Source organism: Odontesthes bonariensis, chromosome 2 (genome assembly GCF_027942865.1).
Source record: "Odontesthes bonariensis isolate fOdoBon6 chromosome 2, fOdoBon6.hap1, whole genome shotgun sequence".
Classification (NCBI taxonomy): domain Eukaryota; kingdom Metazoa; phylum Chordata; class Actinopteri; order Atheriniformes; family Atherinopsidae; genus Odontesthes; species Odontesthes bonariensis.
Window position 1 is genome coordinate 39,301,344 of NC_134507.1, and position 18,204 is coordinate 39,319,547.

The 18,204-nt window shown below is 45.8% G+C and overlaps 3 non-coding genes and 1 pseudogene across 3 annotated transcripts; all 4 read left to right on the top strand.

The window, feature by feature from the left end:
• The first annotated feature begins 5,525 nt into the window (after positions 1-5,525).
• Positions 5,526-5,684, top strand: LOC142366504 (U1 spliceosomal RNA). Its single transcript, XR_012766838.1, has one exon. It is a non-coding gene; the product is annotated as a U1 spliceosomal RNA (small nuclear RNA).
• Positions 5,685-14,592: 8,908 nt separating this feature from the next.
• Positions 14,593-14,756, top strand: LOC142402356 (U1 spliceosomal RNA). Its single transcript, XR_012773358.1, has one exon. It is a non-coding gene; the product is annotated as a U1 spliceosomal RNA (small nuclear RNA).
• A 548-nt stretch (positions 14,757-15,304) lies between these two features.
• Positions 15,305-15,468, top strand: LOC142402367 (U1 spliceosomal RNA). The gene has a single exon (XR_012773359.1). It is a non-coding gene; the product is annotated as a U1 spliceosomal RNA (small nuclear RNA).
• Positions 15,469-16,016: 548 nt separating this feature from the next.
• On the top strand, positions 16,017-16,133 carry LOC142366649 (U1 spliceosomal RNA; annotated as a pseudogene).
• Positions 16,134-18,204: the final 2,071 nt, after the last annotated feature.

Below are 18,204 nucleotides of genomic sequence, written 5' to 3' on the forward strand. Positions count from 1 at the left end.
AGAGAGGAGGGCTTCACCTGGTTCAGTGGTGATGGCACCAGAGCCTCTCGTATAGACTACCTTTTTACACGGGACTGCCCACCAACCGATGCTAGATTGACCCCCGTTTTCTTTTCTGATCACCTGATGCTTTCCTGCACCCTATCACTCTCTTCGGGTGTGACTTCCGGAAGTGGTCTGTGGAAACTAAACTGCTCCCTTTTAAAAGAAGATGAAATAGTTAGTCAGTACCGGGAGCAGTACCACGAGTGGCAGACCCTTCAAGACTTTTACGATACACGTGCACACTGGTGGGAAATGGTGAAGGAAAAGACCCAGACTTTCTTTAGACAGGCAGGTAGGAGAAAAAAGAATAGGGAAAACAGACGCATGATGGGACTGCAGAAGCGACTACAGCGCTATTTTAAATTAAACCAACAAGGGATGGATTTTAATGATGAAATTAAACAAGTGAAAACAGAGATGTCGATTTTAGCAGATATTAAAAGTAAGGGTGTCATTTTAAGAAGCAGGGAACGAGAAATAGAGGAAGGAGAGAAGTGCACAAGGTATTTTTTTAAGAAAATTGTGAATAAAGGGGGGGCCATTTTAAAGCTAACAAAAGAGAACGGGTGCACAGTTGATTCAATGGAAGAAATTAAACAAGCTGTTGAACAATTTTATCGTGAATTGTACGAACAAAAACCTGTTGAAATGGACACCATGACAGAAGTTTTAAATGTCATAGAAAAAACAGTAAAAGACAGTGTGCTTTTAACCCAAGATTTTACAATTTCAGAGTTAAATAAATGTTTTACAAATTTTAAGAAAGGGAAGTCCCCAGGACAAGATGGACTTCCCGTAGAATTTTATTTGACCTTTTGGGATATTTTAGCACCTGACTTGTTTACTGTTTTTATGGAATTTGAGCAACTTGACCGACTTCCTGACAGTTTTAGAGCAGGGATAGTGACTCTTCTTCACAAAAAAAAAGACAAGACTGACTTGAAGAATTGGAGACCGATTACACTTTTAAACTTTGACTGTAAACTTTTTAGTAAACTTTTAGCCTCACGTATGTCCTTGTTTTTAGAAGACCTGATTCACCCGGATCAAGCCTGTGCCATCCCGGGGAGGAAGATAACCGACAGCCTCGTACTGATCCGAGACACCATCTGTTATGCGAGAGACAGAAACATTCGACTAGCAGTCCTAAATTTAGACTTTGAGAAAGCCTTTGATCGGGTCTCGCACCAGTACCTTTTCCAGGTACTGCAAAAAATGGGGTTCCCAGAAAGGTTTATAGCTTGGGTGGGTCTGCTGTACCGGGGCATTACCAGCAAATTCCTTGTTAACGGGCATCTGACAAAAGCAGTAAACATCCACTGCGGTGTCCGTCAGGGTTGTCCGTTATCTGCCCTCCTCTACATCATCTGTGTCGAACCACTGGCACAGAGCTTGAGAAGGGACCACCGAATCAATGGGGTGAGAGTCCCGGGGTACTGGGGATTAAATTTGACAGGGAAGGAGGAGGGTCATCAAATTGGCCAGACGTGGTAGGGAAAGTCAAGCAAAGACTAGGATACTGGGGACTTAGAGGACTGACCATTGAAGGAAAGGTTTTAATCATCAAAGCTGTGATTTTACCTTTGCTTTTACTAATGACACGACCTGGCTCAAAAGCCATATCAAAAAGGAGGAAGCACACGGTTTGTAAGTTATAAGGAAATCAAATTTATTTAAAACAATTCGAACTTAAGCTACGAATTCAACAAAAGTAAAACAATGGGATGTGGCAATCAGTCATCAGTAGTGTAGTGGTGTTATGGAGCATAAATGTGCGGCAAAGGTGTTGTATGGTGCGAAACATAACAAAAGGATAAAGCAAACAATCCCAAAACACAATGCTGTTCTCACAAACCCAGCCAGGAACCAAAAGGGAAGAATTAACAAAATAAGGCGGCTTAAAACCACTCCCACAGACGGCCAGGTGTACGAGCTGCCGCAATCACTGCTGCACACTCCAATCAGCTTCCTGGTCTGAGGGAGGAGACAAAGGCTGTGTTCGAAACCGCCTACTTCTCCTACTATTCCTACTAGTCATATTTTTTAAGTTCCCGGATGTACACTAGATACATACTAGATTCGCCGAAATGTTGAGTATTCATCATGAGGTTACTTGTCACACTCAAAATACCCAAGATGCAACGTAATGTGACCCATCGCCATTTGAACAGTCAAAATCCGTTAACGGGACGAGAGCAGTCAAAACGGCGAAACCGGAAGTGCGTTGCTCACTGCGGCTAGCTTTTGTAGCGCCGAATTCCTGGGAACAAAATTGTAAATAGCCGGTATTTTGTCAGATTTTTAACACCTTGGGGGTCTAAATGACTACTTTCTCACCTGAAAATGTTTCAAATGTTGCTAAAGTTATATATTTACAGAGTTTATAGCTTAAGCGAAATCAGCTTTTCAGGCCGGCTGATTTCGGCTCGGGCAGGAGTGAAGTGCACTGTGTGTAAACGCTCTGCATACTGTCAGATCGATGAGTATGCCATTTTCAAGTATGTAGTAGGCGGTTTCGAACACAGCCAAAGAAAGAGGGAGGAGAGAGACATGCCCAGCACAAGCCCCAGGGGCTGTGACACCCTCCCCCTAAAAAGAGGTTCAATATAGGGAACCGAAATATGTAAAAAACCTAGTAGGTACAACACACAACCAGCACTATTAAATGCTCAATGAAAAGTTATCAAAAAAAACAAATCAGAGAAAAAACACTTGCCCCATTAGCAGTTTAAAGTCCAACCACTGCCATCTGCCCCCAGCACACCAAACTCTTGCTCCTCAGCAACAGAGATTTGCCTAGGATTTCTGTGAGCATTTAAGAGGAGAAAGACAGGAGGCAGGAACAGACACCGCAAGCGGAACTGGAAGGGGACATCAACCGATCAAAGTTGTCCTAACACACCAGGTCCCTCGCCAACCCATACTTCTAATGGGCCCGAGAGAGGGCATCCGCCACCACATTCTCTGATCCTTTTATGAATCGGATGTCCAACCCATAAGACTGCAACATCAGAGACCATCGTATCAGTCTCTGGTTTGGACACTGCAAGGAGTTCAAAAAGGTTAGTGGATTGTGATCCGTGTAGACCACCACGGGTGTAGTGCCTGAAACTACATACACGTCAAAATGTTTCAAAGCCCATATCAAAGCTAGTGCCTCCTTTTCGATGATTGAATAATTTAGTTGGTAGGAGTTAAACTTTTTGGGGAAAAAAAACTCACTGGCTTATCAACACCCAGATCATCAGCTTGCAATAGAACAGCACCTGCACCCACGTGACTCGCATCTACCTGCAGTGAAAAAGGGCGGTCAAACCGTGGTGCCTCAAGAACAGGAGCTGTACATAACAAGGCTTTAATGTTCTCAAAAGCCTGTTGACATTCAGGGGTCCATATATACACTGCCTTTGCCTTCAAAAGGTTAGTGAGTGGCGATGTAACAGTGGAAAAATTGCGACAAAAACACCTGTAGTAACCCACTAATCCAAGAAACCGCAACAGTTCCTTTTTCGTGGTTGGTACCGGATAATTTTCAACCGCGCTCACTTTAGCAGCCACAGGACGGACGCACCCCTGACCCACAACTCGGCCAAGATAAGTCACTGTCGCCTTGGCAAACTCACATTTTGAGAGGTTCACGGTGAGACAGGCCTCAGCCAAGCGACCGAACAGCGCCCTGATGCGCTCGACATGCTGACGCCAAGAGTCAGAAAACACCACCACGTCATCCAAATAGACAGCACAACCCTCCAGGTCCCCCAGAACACGAGTCATAAGGCGTTGAAATGTCGCTGGCGCATTTCTCAAGCCAAAAGGCATAACCTTGTAAGAAAACAAACTGTGCGGTGTCACAAATGCAGAAATTTCATGGGCCCGCTGAGTTAAAGGGACCTGTCAGTACCCTTTCAATATATCAAACTTACTTACAAACTTAGCATGACCAACCTCATCTACACAATCTTCCATACGAGGAAGTGGGAACGAGTCAGGTCTGGTGACAGCATTAACTTTCCTGAAGTCAGTGCAAAACCTTGGTGTGCCGTCTGCTTTGGGTACCGTGATGCAAGGCGATGCCCAGCTTGAGGAGGATGGCTCAGCTATTCCATTCTCCAACATATACTTAATTTCGGCATCCAGATACCTGCGTTTTTCAGCATTGACACGAAAAAAACGTTGACGAATAGGCTGAACATCTCCCACCTCAATATCGTGTTCAATAAGGAGGGTCTGAGTAGGCGTATCACCAAACAAACATGGAAAAGACCTAATCAACTCTGCCAACTCTGCCCTTTCTAACTCTGGCAGATGTTGCAACAATGCCTCAAGGTTACAGAGAGCCTCAGAGTTTTTCAGCCGCCCATGTGTTAATGCTTGATCAACAGCTGGTAACCCATCCGCCTCCACCTCACTCACCAACAAAGGTGTAGTGACTTCTGATGCTCTAGTTGCTAAACATGCTGGATGAGAATTCGCCGCGATAACCTGTGCACCATACCCAGGTGATTTTGACGCACGCTCATAATATGGTTTTAACAGGTTCACATGACACAATTGGGTGGTTTTCCTGCGCTCTGGAGTCGAAATCAAATAATTTAAATCAGAAAGCTTCCTTAAAACTGTGTGTGGGCCATTAAATTTGGCTTGAAATGGCGAGCCTATGATGGGCAACAGCGCCAGTACTCGATCACCAGGACTGAAAACCCACCGTTCCGTACGTCTATCATAGAGCTTTTTCATTTTTCCCTGCACATGCTCCATTTTCTCCCTGGCCAGTTCGCCAGCTGCATAAAGTCTACGCCGAAAACCATTCACATAGTCTAACAGGTTCCGGGGAGGGTCCTCCCCCATCCACTGGTCCCTCAAAATGGCTAACGGACCTCGTACAGTATGGCCGAACACCAAGTCATTTGGGCTAAACCCTGTACTCTCTTGAACTACTTCCCTAGCCGCAAGCATTAACCAGGGCAAACCCTCCTCCCAGTCACCTTCCATTTGAATGCAATTTGAACGTAGCAACGACTTCAACGTTTGATGGAAACGTTCTAATGCTCCGTGACTTTGTGCATGATACGCAGATGCTTTGTTATGCTTGATGTTAAGCTGCTTCAACACTTGAGAGAAAAGGTGTGAGGAGAAATTCGAACCCTGGTCACTTTGAATGATTTTTGGAATGCCAAATATAGAGATGAATTGTGACAACACTCTCACCACCGACCTAGCAGTGATGGTACGCAACGGGTATGCTGCTGGATAGCGAGTGGCTTGGCACATTACAGTGAGAAGAGAGATAGTACCGGATTTCAAGCGAGGGAGGGGGCCCAAACAGTCCACGATCACATGCTCAAAAGGTTGATTGACTGCTGGAATTGGTAATAGAGGAGCAGGTTTTAGAGTCTGATTGGGCTTACTTGTTAGTTGGCATGTGTCCGGCCGAGTGAGGCACCTGGAAAAGAGGTGTCAGCCTCTGACAGTTCCAACTCATACTTACCTGGCAGGGGAGATACAATGATCAAGAAGGTGGTTCACCCAGGACTCAGCCATTGCATACCGGCTGTACTGACCCTTACGAATTCCCCAAATGTGGGAATCTCGACTGCATAATTTCTGGTAGTGGGGGACTGCGTTCGCGCTCTCCCCTGATTTGACTGTTTAAAGTGAATATCCCAGGGCAACTCTACCTTGGTTTTTGTCCTGGCGTTGCTGCTTTAATAACGCCTTTCTATCTTTAAAACCCATGTTTTGCAAGGTTTGCTGAATGCTGCGGCAGGTCTGCACAGCTGATATGCAGCTGCGCAGTTGTCAGGTGATGTCATACAGTGCAGTCACCCCAGGCAGGTGGGCGTTGCCTTAGTGATGGCAACAACGGCAGCATTTCTACATTGGAGATATTAAGCCGTGAGGGTTTGCTTCAACTAAGTGTAGCCCTTCCTATTACCGTTCAGATAAATAAGTGGACAAAAGTGGGTTCGTGCTGAGCTATAGTAAGTATGTGTACCTGGTAATGCAGTTACCCTAAAGTGAGTGGAGTCTGACAAGTTATACAATGAATTTCCAAAAGAAAATATTTATTTAAGCACCATTTATATGTTCAATAGAAAAAATAAAACTATGTAATAGTTCAAACAAAAAATGCACAAATGGGTAATCTCCCACTCTCAACTACTATGTTGCCCCCGTATAAGCTCACAAAATGAAAAAACAATAAATCAAAGGTACTCAATAGTACACTTCAAACTATATGTCACTATATTCACTGCTTTTACCGACCAAACCTCTAAACCGTGGCCACACTCTGCATAATTATAAGCCCTTCAGTACCTAAATTTAAGTACCAGCCCCTTCAACTTCAAAAGAGCATGGAAGAGTAGGCTCCTCCTCCTTTAACCCAGCACAACGTTGTCCCTGTAACTCAACATAAACATTGACAAAAAACCTCTCCCCCTTAATCAAAGACAAAACAAAAACAGTTGGCCAATACTTCCCTTAGACTAGGCTACTATTGCAGACAGTAGCCCCACAGTATAAAACCAAATGTTACCCACACTCCCGAAAGTAGAGCGTGAGGCTTACGTCACCCTTCTAGTCACAACACTCATACAAAAATGCACCGGTGCACCAAATAAAATAAACAAAAAGCCGGCTATGAAAACAACAAACGTTGCAGGCCTGTTAATTCTCTCAAGTTTGTTCCCGTCAAAGTCTGTCTTTACTCACGACCCCAGAGAGCTGCAGTGGGTTGTCTGTGGTGTCACACGTCTCCCATGCAAACGTGGAGACACGAAGCGTGAGCCTCCCTCGGTGCCCAGAGGAACCACTGACTTTATCCTGGTCGCCAGTGGTGCTATCCGGGGCGCGTTGATCCCTCGGTGCCCGGAGGAACCACTGACTTTATCCTGGTCGCCAGTGGCGCTCTCCGGGGCGCGTTGATCCCTCGATGGTTAACCTGGTGGAACCTCAGACGTCCCTGGTAGTCTGAGGCGCTAACCAAGCAACATTCACTACTTTGTCCTGCTATCAAAATAACCAGCAACAATCGGCGCGCTGGTGTACACTTCTTTTACTTTAGCTAGCTATCATGCACCACTCGGTCATGTGCGTTGCCTTATCGCGGTGTCTACACTCGTAGTACTTCACCAATAGTAAAAACAATGTAATAAATCAAATTCAAAAACCCGGATTGAGCTTGCGCCATAAAAAACAAAGTGTCACAATAAATGATAAGTGACGACTTAACAGAGGAAACTAATCGTGTAACTCTCAAACACTTCTCCTAGCAAACCTGCCTGGAGTTTCTTCCTCCCGTTCTCTCCCTCTCTTTTTCCCCAATTCCCGTGATACCCACCTGAACTCGCATACAGTTATGTTCAAATTCAATATTTCACTTTATATCCCATATAGTGTGTTTTTGCCATGTTTTTACAAGTACAAATAAACAAAAAAAAACGTAAAAATAAACTATTTATCATAAGTGTAACTATTTATTTATTACTGAGAATAAATTGACATACTGAACTGAAATCACGTGACTCGGAGATACCTCCGGGTTACACCCTCCCCCTTCAAATGGTCTGTATGTCCCCATCAGACCATGGGAACGATACGAATCATCAAACATGCAGTATTGGGGCTGACCCTGTCTTTGCTGACTGATACCCGTATGCCCTTGTGTTGAATAACTACCGGGCAATCTGAAGGTTTCCCCAATTCATCATAGGTGAACCGCAGCACTAGCTTTGGCTGTCGCCTCCCTCTAGGGGCATACTGTCCTATACCTTCACAGTCAATAGACACAATGACACTGGCCGTGTCATTTGCAGAACCTTCTGACGGTTCTACGTGAGCTGGTTGCATATCCACATCACCATTATCTAATGCCAACCCTGCATCTGTCTCTATGATAGGAGGATTCTCTTCGCCGCTATTATCAGCCCCACTACTCTCTGCAGTAAGCTGTGCTGACAGTGGGGAAATTGCTTCCAACACATCTTGACCTCTATTCTCCATACTTGCAGCCACTTCCATGGATGGTGGGATATCAGGATCTAAACTTACAGTGACTCTAGGAGAATAATAGTCCCTATCCTCATCAGAGGAACTGGATTCATGATCAGTATGTTGGGTATGGTGACTGTTTCGTGTTCCCCAGTGTTTGCGCCGTGTAGCCACCCCCTTTGTGTGTGGCTCTGGCTCCTCTTTGTCATTATTCTTGGAATAGGGCAATCTTACCACCTCGCCAATGGGTAATAAATGATCCCTATGTAAGGTTTTCACTACCCCTGCTCCCATTTCAGGTTGTACCCGATAAACAGGTAAGTTTTCAAGAACTACATAGGGCAGTGAACTCCATTTGTCTTTCAGCTTCTGTTAACCAGTTCCCCCTAATGCCCGCACAAGTACTCTGTCCCCCTTTTCAAGAGCCTGTTGGCGTACAGTTCGGTCATAAGCCCGTTTTTTCTTTTGATGGTTTTTAGTAGAGGCTTCCATGGCCAACTGGTATGCGTTCTTGAGGTCACCTCTCAAGTTGTCAACATACTTCTGGTGAGTGACTGCCTCCTCACTGTCAAACACTGCCCGAAAACACACATCTATGGGAAGGCGGGCCTCCCTCCCAAACATTAAGAAATAGGGGGAGTAACCAGTGGCATCATTTTGTGTGCAATTGTACGCATTAACAAGAGTGGATATTTGCTGACTCCCCCTTTGTTTCTTTCCAGAATCTAGAGTACCCAACATGGAGAGCAAAGTACGGTTAAACCTCTCAGGCTGAGGGTCTCCCTGAGGATGGTAAGGGGTCGTTCTAGACTTCCGTATACCCAACACTTTGAGCATCTCTTTGATTAGTCGGCTTTCAAAATCCCTCCCCTGATCGGAATGGAGCCGAGCAGGCAACCCACAGTTGACAAAAAACTTCTCAACCAGTACTTTTGCAACCGTAGGGGCCTTCTGATCCCGAGTGGGATAGGCTTGGGCGTATCTTGTGAAGTGGTCTGTCACTACTAAAACATTCGTGACTCCGCGGGAATCTGGCTCTATTGATAAAAAGTCAATGCAAACCAGCTCGAGTGGTCCACTACTGGTAAGCTGGTTTAATGGAGCGGCACGTCCAGGGAGAGTCTTCCTAACTACACATCTGCCACAGTTCTTTATGTAGTTGGCTATGTCTTTTGCCATCTTGGGCCAGAAGAATCTCTCCCTCATCAGTTCAATGACACGTTCAATGCCCAAGTGCCCTCCCTCATCATGTAGTGACTGTAGGGCAGGGACTCTCAACTGCTTGGGTAGCACGAACTGGTAAAACTGTTTCCCTAATTTCCTGACAGTGTTTCGATATAGCATTTCCCTTCTTGATAATAAGACGTGGCCACTCCCTTTGTAGGGCAATGAGTTCTGGGGAATCTCGTGGGGAGGCAATTGGTCTACCAGCTAGTAGGGCTTGTTTCATTTTACTAATGGTGTCATCGGCATCCTGTGCCACACGCAGCTCACCTTAACTAAAAGGCTCCAAATTCCCTTCGCTGACTTGTATGGAGTGAAAGTACGCCTGCGGGACGCACTGGGGTGGGGCACCCAACTGATCAACGCATCTGGTTGCAGGGTCACTGAGCACAGGGGTGTGAATGGGCTTACAGATGGCTTTGACCCCAGCAGGGGTAATACACCCGACCTGCTCAACTACATTTCGGGACAAAAGGTCAGCGTCTACATTTTTGCGCCCTGGTCTGTATTTTATGCAGAAATCATACACAGACAAGGCCGCCAACCACCTATGGCCACAGGAATTCTGCTTAGCACTAGTCAGGACGTAGGTTAATGGATTATTGTCTGTGCGTACAGTAAAGCGAAGGCCATAAAGGTAGTCCTCCTAAAGGTTATCCACTACGGCCCATTTTAGGGCTAGAAATTCAAGTTGATGAACTGGGTAGTTGCGTTCTGAAACACTGACCTTTCTGCTTGCAAATGCTACCGGTCGCAGGCCGTCTGGGTATTCTTGGTTGAGCACAGCTCCCAGGCCATCGAAACTGGCATCCACATGCAGTATGTAAGGGCGGGTTGGATCAGCGAATGCTAACACTGGGGCCTGAATCAAGCAAGTCTTAATTTTTTGGAATGACTCGGTACAGGCGGGAGTCCATCGTTCCCCAAATGGCTCAGCCTTGCTCAAGTAGTGTTTTCCCTGTTCATTTTGTTTTGGTCATCCCCGTCTGGGGGGCTCATAACCTCTTGTTAGGTCAGTCAGGGGGCGCACAATTGCAGAGTAGTTGGCGATAAATCGTCTGTAATAACCACAAAACCCTAAAAATGACTGCAATGACTTCAGGTTTGTGGGTTGTGGCCACTGGGCCACCGCCTTAATCTTGTCTGCATCTGTGGAGACCCCATCTTCAGATACAATGTGCCCTACATACTTAACACAAGTTCGAAAGAACTGACACTTGTCAATGGATACTTTCAGCCCAAATTCCTCCAGGCGGTCCAAGACTTTAAGCAACCGCTCTTCGTGCTCTTCGATTGTGTGGCTGAACACAATTATGTCATCCAGGTACACTAAGCACCGCAACAAGTGCATATCTCCCACTGCTTTCTCCATCAAACGTTGGAACGTCGCAGGAGCGCCCATGATGCCCTGCGGCATTCGTTCGAATTGATCGAAACCCAGTGGACAGATAAAAGCGGTCTTCTCCATGTCCTCGTCACACATAGGAATTTGGTAATAACCGCTTCTTAAATCCAAAACAGAAAACCACTTGCTCCCAGATAGACAGTCAAGGGCATCATCTATCCTAGGTACTGTGTACTGATCTGGGATAGTGTGTGTGTTTAGGGTTCTGTAATCGATACACATGCGAATTTTGCCACTCTTTTTCCTTGCTACGACAATGGGCGATGCGTACGGGCTGCGTGATTCCTTGATTATTCCGGCGGCCAACAACTCCTGTAGATGTCGCCGTACATCATCGATATCTCCAGGAGCAATGCGTCTGGATCGTTCTCTAAAAGGTCGGGAGTCTGAAAGCCTAATGCGGTGCTCCACATCTTTAGCCAATCCTACATCCCATTCCTCCACAGAGAACACTTTAGTCCTTTCTGCTAACTTCTGAGCTAGTCTGTCCCCCCACTTCTGAGGTAACAGGGAGTCTCCGAAATCAAACAAAGCTGGATCAATGGCATCCTGGACGGATGGGGCCTGTGCAAGACCAGTCACCACGTCGGCTCTATGGATCTGCGCTATGACCGTCCCTTTGGGGATGGATTTTGTTTTCAGGGAGACGTTCTGTAGGAGAACTTTACAACGGTCTTTATTCAGGTCAGCTGGTAACAACACACAGGGAGGCAAGGCCACCCCTTGTGGTAAGGCACTTGAGCTATCCACAACCAGTATCCCAGGATTCCCTGCCCCGTCAAGGGTAGCTTTGCCGACAGCTACACAGGATTCCCCTGGCGTCAAAGTAAGTGGCCCTGGGCCCACCCACTTAACCTGCCCCACATGATCTGAAGTAAGACTCTTCAGTGTTTCAGGGTTTGGTGTCGGGAGACCAGCAGTCACTCTCCAGGCCATCGCAGAGTGGTGTCCCGCTGCTCTGCTATTTGTCACCAGTTCATGGTGAAATGCCCTTGCATTAGTACCTATAATCACTGAAACTTGGTCTGGTCCTTGGGGGTCAGGGCATACCAACGCCAGGACTGTCTGGGTAAGGAAACGGCCTTCACCATCTTGGATCTGCATGGAGACTGCCACGTAACCCAGGTAAGGGTAGCTACTGTCACTTAGGCCCCAGATGCATAACCTTGAAATAGGCTGGATGGTGAGATGAGACAAATGCTCACGGTACCTCTTCTCGAAAATAATGGTAACAGTAGACCCGCTATCCATCAAGGCAGTACATGCATGTCCCTCGATCTTCACAGGGCTCAGAGACGGTTTTCCCACTAACCCGTCAGGAAGGAGGGAGGCTACTGGGGTTTCCACTTGGCTTTTCTTCACCGGGCAATTTGTATCAGCTGAGTCAGGGTTGTTCTGAGAGGAGTCTTCCCCTTTTTGTTTACGCAAGCTACGAATTAGTCGAGTGATGACTTTACCCAAATCTTCTTCAGCAGTGCACCGAGTGGCTATATGTCCATCCTGCCCACAACGATAGCAGAAATACTCCCCTAATCCACTAGAAGGCTGAGCCATCCTGCTGTTAGCAGACACTGGTTTGGGATAAGTGTCACCCCCACCCTGAGGCTTCCATGCTGGGAAGGCACACTGCGGTGGTTCACAGTCATAATCTGCAGTTGTTGCTGAAAGTCAGCTACCTGTCTCTGTAGGGCCCTGACCTCACTGTCGTTGTCCATAGGATGACTGTGTGGGGCTACGGTAGTCTCAGTCTCCCTGCTAGGTGCTGTGTGTCGTGCTTCATTGGCTGTCAATTTAGCAACTACCACTCTGAGCTTGTCCAATTCTGCCCGTAGCTTAGCTGCATCAGTGGAACTCAGCGGCTCATCCTCAGTTGTTTTAACTTGCCGTACGGTAGCTTTAGCATTCAGTGTTGTTGACTTCTGTCTCACTGACTGCTGGTCTTCCTCTTCACGTATCTCAGTTAGAAGTTGTAAGAATGAAGGGGGGTTGACTTTGCGTTCACGGAGACGTAGTTGTACTAACACAAGGTCTGACTCAATCGCGCCCCGTAGAAGTTGTTCAATACGCACCTGTCTCTTTGGGTAGCTGTCACCCCACCCCTAAGAACGACCTTAGTTAATGCATGTTCAATGCGACGCAAGAAATCCGACAACCTCTCTCCTTGATTTTGGCGCAGCGATCTGAATGCATAATACAAGTCTTCTCCTGATACAGAAGACCCAAAGGCACACTCTAAGGCCTCGAGATAATCCTTGGGTGTGGCGTTGGGGTCACTAGACCTAACTGCTTGTGCGATCTCTAATGCAGGGCCTTTTAAGCTCTCAATGATGCGCTTGCGTTTTTCCCCAGTAGAGCACTCACATTCGTCCACCATCAAGTGGACCTCTAAACCGTGGCCACACTCTGCATAATTAGAAGCCTTTCAGTACCTAAATGTAAGTACCAGCCCCTTCAACTTCAAAAGAGCATGGAAGAGTAGGCTCCTCCTCCTCTAACCCAGCACAACGTTGTCCCTGTAACTCAACATAAACATTGACAAAAAACCTCTCCCCCTTAATCAAAGACGAAACAAAAACAGTTGGCCAATACTTCCCTTAGACTAGGCTACTATTGCAGACAATAGCCCCACAGTATAAAACTAAATGTTACCCACACTCCCGAAAGTAGAGCGTGAGGCTTACGTCACCCTTTTAGTCACAACACTCATACAAAAATGCACCGGTGCACCAAATAAAAGAAACAAAAAGCCGGCTATGAAAACAACAAACGTTGCAGGCCTGTTAATTCTCTCAAGTTTATTCCCGTCAAAGTCTGTCTTTACTCACGACCCCAGCGAGCTGCAGTGGGTTGTCTGTGGTGTCACACGTCTCCCATGCAAACGTGGAGACACGAAGCTCGAGCCTCCCTCGGTGCCCAGAGGAACCACTGACTTTATCCTGGTCGCCAGTGGTGCTATCCGGGGCGCGTTGATCCCTCGGTGCCCGGAGGAACCACTGACTTTATCCTGGTCGCCAGTGGCGCTATCCAGGGCGCGTTGATCCCTCGAAGGTTAACCTGGTGGAACCTCAGACGTCCCTGGTAGTCTGAGGCGCTAACCAAGCAATATTCACTACTTTGTCCTGCTATCAAAATAATCAGCAACAATCGGCGCGCTGGTGTACACTTCTTTTACTTTAGCTAGCTATCATGCAACACTCGGTCATGTGCGTTGCCTTATCGCGGTGTCTACACTCGTAGTACTTCACCAATAGTAAAAACAATGTTATAAATCAAATTCAAAAACCCGGATTGAGCTTGCGCCATAAAAAACAAAGTGTCACAATAAATGATAAATGACGACTTAACAGAGGAAACTAATCGTGTAACTCTCAAACACTTCTCCTAGCAAACCTGCCTGGAGCTTCTTCCTCCCGTTCTCTCCCTCTCTTTTTCCCCAATTCCCGCGATACCCTCCTGAACTCGCATATATTTCACAGTTATGTTCAAATTCAATATTTCACATTATATCCTATATAGTGTGTTTTTACCATGTTTTTACAAGTACAAATAAACAAAAAAAAGTAAAAATAAACTATTTATCATAAGTGTAACTATTTATTTATTACTGAGAATAAATTGACATACTGAACTGAAATCACGTGACTCGGGGATACCTCCGGGTTACATAAGAATTTTCCCACTGTGTGTGTGTGTGGCTCTAGAGATGGGGAGAGTGGAAAAACTAAATCAATTTGTGCTCCAAGTTCCTTGGTTGTTGAAACAAGAACTGATCAGAAAGATGAAGAAAAGCCGGACTGTTTTAATCTGCAAGCTTTTCAGATTCAGGTTAGCTGCTGGCATGGCACTGCAGACAGTTGAATTTGCTGCACCGTCCGGCCGAGTGAGGCACCTGGAAAAGAGGTGTCAGCCTCTGACAGTTCCAACTCATACTTACCTGGCAGGGGAGATACCATGATCAAGAAGGTGGTTCACCCAGGACGAGGCTCAGCCATTGCACACCGGCTGTACTGACCCTTGCGAATTCCCCAAATGTGGGAATCTCGACTGCATAATTTCTGGTAGTGGGGGACTGCGTTCGCGCTCTCCCCTGATTTGACTGTATAACGTGAATATCCCTGGGCAACTCTACCTTGGGTTTTGTCCTGGTGTTGCTGCTTTAACCACACCTTTCCATCTTTAAAACCCATGTTTTGCAAGGTTTGCTGAATGCTGCGGCAGGTCTGCACAGCTGATATGCAGCTGCGCAGTTGTCAGGTGAGGTCATACAGTGCAGTCACCCCAGGCTGGTTGGCGTTGCCTTAGTGATGGCAACAACGAGATGAGAATACGGCAGCATTTCTGCACTGGAGATATTAAGCCGTGAGGGTTTGCCTCAACTAAGAATTTTCCCAGTGTGGGTGGGTGTGGCTCTAGAGATGGGGAGAGTGGAAAAACTAAATCAATTTGTGCTCCAAGTTCCTTGGTTGTTGAAACAAGAACTGATCAGAAAGATGAAGAAAAGCCGGACTGTTTTAATCTGCAAGCTTTTCAGATTCAGGTTAGCTGCTGGCATGGCACTGCAGACAGTTGAATTTGCTGCACCGTCCGGCCGAGTGAGGCACCTGGAAAAGAGGTGTCAGCCTCTGACAGTTCCAGCTCATACTTACCTGGCAGGGGAGATACCATGATCAAGAAGGTGGTTCACCCAGGACGAGGCTCAGCCATTGCACACCGGCTGTACTGACCCTTGCGAATTCCCCAAATGTGGGAATCTCGACTGCATAATTTCTGGTAGTGGGGGACTGCGTTCGCGCTCTCCCCTGATTTGACTGTATAACGTGAATATCCCTGAGTAACTCTACCTTGGTTTTTGTCCTGGCGTTGCTGCTTTAACGACACCTTTCCATCTTTAAAACCCATGTTTTGCAAGGTTTGCTGAATGCTGCGGCAGGTCTGCACAGCTGATATGCAGCTGCGCAGTTGTCAGGTGAGGTCATACAGTGCAGTCACCCCAGGCAGGTGGGCGTTGCCTTAGTGATGGCAACAACGAGATGAGAATACGGCAGCATTTCTGCACTGGAGATATTAAGCCGTGAGGTTTTGCCTCAACTAAGAATTTTCCCAGTGTGGGTGGGTGTGGCTCTAGAGATGGGGAGAGTGGAAAAACTAAATCAATTTGTGCTCCAAGTTCCTTGGTTGTTGAAACAAGAACTGATCAGAAAGATGAAGAAAAGCCGGAGTGTTTTAATCTGCAAGCTTTTCAGATTCAGGTTAGCTGCTGGCATGGCACAGCAGACAGTAGAATTTGCTGCACCGTCCGGCCGAGTGAGGCACCTGGAAAAGAGGAGTCAGCCTCTGACAGTTCCAACTCATACTTACCTGGCAGGGGAGATACCATGATCAAGAAGGTGGTTCACCCAGGACGAGGCTCAGCCATTGCACACCGGCTGTACTCACCCTTGCGAATGGCGATCTGCTGAATAGGAGTGCAATTGACCCTGTGAGCCATTGGCTTAGAGTTCATGTAGGTGCAATTAAGAATTGTGATGTCACTGACCTCAAGAGTAATTTGCATATGCCTTCCCCCAGGTCTTGTGGACCAGGAAGGACCAGGAAGGACCAGGATATTACAGCACAAATGGCACACAATTTTATAGTTGCACCAAGCATAAGCCCCCTGCATCCATTTGCGCACAAAAGTCCCCTCCTGGCATGCTTTTGCATGGTTTTGTCATGTCAATCAACAGAATAAAGTGTTAAATGCATTTATTGTCATACTTTTGCTATATCTCAAGTGTGTGTATGAACAAAAAGCTATTCAAAATTCATGCCATGTATTTTTTTTTGCTCCCTTTCTTTCAATAAAGTATTGTTGATTATCACTTACTCCTATGCCTCTTATGCTACTTCCCTAGAAGCCATTTATTTATATGGCCCTTATTTCTGATAACTAGGCTCTGTTATTGTTGAATCAATTGACAGACACTCCACGACTCATTGTGACTGTAGCACTGACCATTTTTATTCAGTACCACAGCAAACAGCATCCAAGGGCAATGTTGACACCAGAGGGTGCAGTGCCGAGGAACAACAAAAGGTGCTGCGTTAAAGGGCACTCAGAGAGGGCACAGAGGACCATGAATTGCATGGCATTGTGGAGCAATACAAAATGTAATGGCACAGTTTACAGAGCATAACAGAAGTGCAACTTTAAAGGGCACAGTGCAGAGAACAACCCCACATGAGGTAAATGAAACAGGGCAACAGTGCAGAGAACAACCCCACATGAAGTAAATGAAACAGGGCAACAGTGCAGAGAACAACCCCACATAAAGTGAATGAAACAGGGCAACAGTGCAGAGAACAACAGTGGCGGCTCCTCCATAGGGGCGATTTGTGCGACGCACTACCAAACACAGAGTTTTTTTTTTTTTTTTTTAATCTGGTTGCTAAGGTGGGACTGATCTGCTGCAGGCAAACTGGTTGTATATGTCATTGTCCAATCAGATTAAGGTCGCGCCTGGTGTTGCTACGCCCATTTTGTGCGATTTCTGTCAGGGTCGAATTTGCACCAGGAAGCTCCCATTGACATGAATGGGACCTCGGTTTTTTTCAAAAATCCTGCTCCCAATGCATTTTCTATGAGGGTTTATGTGCTCGCACAAACGACGCACAACGTGCTTTCGTCATGTGTCTGTTGCGCGGGACCATGAACATTCTACTTGTTGTTGTAACATTGTGGTTTTCAATAAAGAAAAAAAAAATAATAATTCTATGAAGAAGATGGCGAGTGTCGAGTGCAACAGTACGGTAGTGTTTCTGACAGAAGTACCCTTTAGTCGTCGTACTAATGCGGAGAAGGAAGTTTGGAAGAATTTTGCAGGATTTTCGGGCTCGCCTTGCGAGGCAAAGATGAAACCCAGGGCTCCACCAACCCTGGTATTTTTCCAGGTAGTATTTGATGTAGCTAAATAACTTACCCTTTTGTGCTCAGTCATTGACTTGTAATGATTTAAATCTTTTATATAATGTTGACAATGATAGCAGAATGTATAATGACACATTCATTGCTAATGGTGCAGTATTATATTTAAAAAAGAGAGAAATCTCACATAAGTAAGCTGCACTTATCCATGTTTGACAACTGGTTTTGCTTTTCTAAGTCATATTTTCCAAAACTTCAATAAACACTTGACTTGGATTTATATGTTGTCATTTTAATTACATTCTTTAGAATGAAAATTGAATGAATCTTATCATTAAGAGCTTATTTACTTATTTACTTATTTCATAGAATCCTGGAACAATATGAGGAAAATAAATAAATAATGGTTAAGGTGTAATATTAACTGATTGGCAAATTATGCAAAAAATAACAAAACATTATTTAAAATTATTACAATAAATTATGCTACCTAGACAAATATACCTCAGTCCTATGGACTTTTATGGTACTTATGGACATAACGGGGGAAATTGCAGTCATTTTGGTTATTTGGCAGACCAAATAACCCCTCGACTCTGCGTTGTGTTTATTTAAGGAAGACAAGGAGTTTCTG